The following is a 2,501-nucleotide window of genomic DNA, read 5'->3' as shown; positions in this document are numbered from 1 at the left end:
CCTTCAGTGGATGAATTACCATCTCGTCTCCGGTCTGATAAACACTGGATTGTTCAGGAAAAATTGAAAGAGAGGGAGAGTGAAAAAAACAGAGAGGGAAGAGATAGAAATTCATTTGTACGACTGCTCTGTGACGATCTGCAGGGCCATGAAGGCCCTGAGTGTTCCTCAGCCCTCGGATTCCACTCCACGGACAATGGAGCCAGTGTTTGTTCCACCAAAGGAAGTATGAGGAGAAGAAGAAGGAGCAAAAGAAAAGGGGAGGTCCAAGTGAAGGGGATTACGTATTGTCAGAACCAAGCACATACGCTCCCACTATTGTGACCAGTGAATTGCTCTCCAGTACCAGCCAGCCGAGGCCTTCGTTTAAACAGATTGTGTTTTTTCTTAGCACCGCACCATGACCTCTGTCTCCTGATGGCGGTTGGTGATAACTGGATCTGTGGGGACGGAAGAATCACAGCAAGAACCCAAACAACAGGTGGGTGCAGAAGAACCAGGTTCATATACAATCAGAGATCTTCATTGATTACATCGAACGCTACTAGTCTGAATAGGATGCAGCGAAAAATAGATTTTTCTTTTTCAGCATGAAAACAGGTATAGGCTGTAACCCACAGCAGCTGGGTCTTATTTTTTTACTGCTATTTTTATGGTTTATTGTCTGTTTTTAGCCCAACATGGAGTAAATGTTTTTGTGTTACTTAAACCAATGGATGTTAGCATTTTTGTAGAGAATTTTAACTGTAAAAACTGTGAGAATGTTATGTACTGACAATGAAAAATACTTTGAGGATTATTGTCATTTAATAATGCACAGGTCAAACAACCATTGCTGTAGTTTTGGGACTCGTAGACTTGGGACTTGAACAGTTAGGACTTCACTTGACATCACGTCATCAACCATTTTTGAACACATCCAATGGAAAAAATCCAACCCTGAGAGTCTTTTCTTGTGACTTGTGGCACCAGCGAACACCTGGTCAGGAACTAGTGTATTTCACGACTTGGACTTGGTAAACACTGGCTGTTGTATCTGCTTCGTATAAGTAACTATAGGTGTCAAATAGTTGAAGTCCTTGGTGATTTAACTTGAACTCGACTGGAATTTCCTGTTCAGTGATTTCTACTTTGACTCACTTACCGACAGACTTGAAATTTAAATTGTACTCAACTGTTTTAAACTTCCTTTCTTCTCAGACTTTGACAAATCTTCCCGGGAACAACTTGGACTTGAATTAAACCCGTTTGTTTTTTGATAACTAGCACTCACACTCCTAACCCTCCAGTCTTGACTTTAGACTCAACTCCAAGAAATACTGACTACTCGTACTACTGTCATACTACAGTGATCGTAGGATGTGGTTTTTGTCACTGATAAATGTCAGTGGATGCTCGTAATATTTTCCACCAGCGCACGTGACAAAACCAAACAAATTACTCACTAACAAGTACATGATATTTTGACAACTCCTGTCTCCGACTCATTTGAGGTTCTTGAATTAGGAGCCATTAACACGACACGTCAGGGTTATTGTTTTTACAGGAGTGAACAGTAAACAGCTCACGCCCCACCACATGATCCCAAATGGCCAATTAGGAACTCTTTAGTCTTGGAAGGTTGAGCCTAAAGAAGCGAAGCCTAACTGATGTTGTTGTTGTTGTTGTTGTTGTTGTTGATGATGTTGATGAGAGCTTTAATTGCATGTTTAGATCCATTGTCACTTAATGTATACATTTACACATTAACACAGGCACCAGTTCAAACGCTGCTTATCACTACAAACAACAGTTTGGTGCCACATTTGAATGTTTTCCTAGAAGTAGCCGCAAACCTGGTCTAAATATTACCTTAAATATTGTAATAAAAAAGTGAGTTTTGTTCTAAAATAAGAGAAAAAAAATTGTATAAAAGACACACACACAGGCAAAAAACACATTTAATGGTCCTTTAATGCCACCACTGTGCAGATGGTGTCACGGGGTCACATTGGATTCATTCACAACTTTGAATGGAGGCAGTTTTTCCTCCAACATTCGCTGCCTTTCCTCATTCACTCTGGCACATTAGACACATTTTAACAGCGTCCCGAGGCCACGGCTGCAACACAGCGACATTTTATTAGGCAGAACACATCATCACACGGGGACAAATAATGTGAGCGTCTCAGTGCATCTAGTGCTTAACATTGTGAGACTGCAGCTCATTGTCATTCTGTCATGTGGCAGCGCGGCTCTGTGCACTGTACACTGTGCACGCCGGCTGCAGGAGGTCTGCAGGAAATGGGAGGAAAAGCCTATTAGAGCTAATGAATGGCTGTCAACCACAGGCCACTCTGCATGTCCCACATGTCACAGAGGAGTGAGAGCCTCTCCAAAGGACCACCAATGACCAGGGAGCACAGGTTTACCCTTCTGTTTTCAGGAAATATTTTTTTAAACATTTATTTGTATTTATCAGAAGCGTAGCTCACCTAGCAGGAAGTCGACTCTGTGTTTAT

General features: G+C 41.7%; 1 protein-coding gene across 4 annotated transcripts in view; it reads left to right on the top strand.

Annotated features, from left to right (window-relative positions):
• cdh19 (cadherin 19, type 2) overlaps positions 1-2,501 on the top strand; it is a 39,347-nt gene that overhangs the window by 15,014 nt on the left and 21,832 nt on the right. For all 4 annotated transcript variants that reach the window (XR_003049388.1, XM_025054512.1, XM_025054510.1 and 1 more), the window contains one exon: positions 392-481. The gene's annotated coding sequence lies outside the window, so the exon portion shown is untranslated. The remainder of the gene's footprint in view (positions 1-391; positions 482-2,501) is intronic.

This window comes from Cynoglossus semilaevis, chromosome 3 (assembly GCF_000523025.1).
Source record: "Cynoglossus semilaevis isolate Cse_v1.0 chromosome 3, Cse_v1.0, whole genome shotgun sequence".
Taxonomy (NCBI): domain Eukaryota; kingdom Metazoa; phylum Chordata; class Actinopteri; order Pleuronectiformes; family Cynoglossidae; genus Cynoglossus; species Cynoglossus semilaevis.
This window is presented reverse-complemented; position numbering and strand designations above follow the sequence as displayed.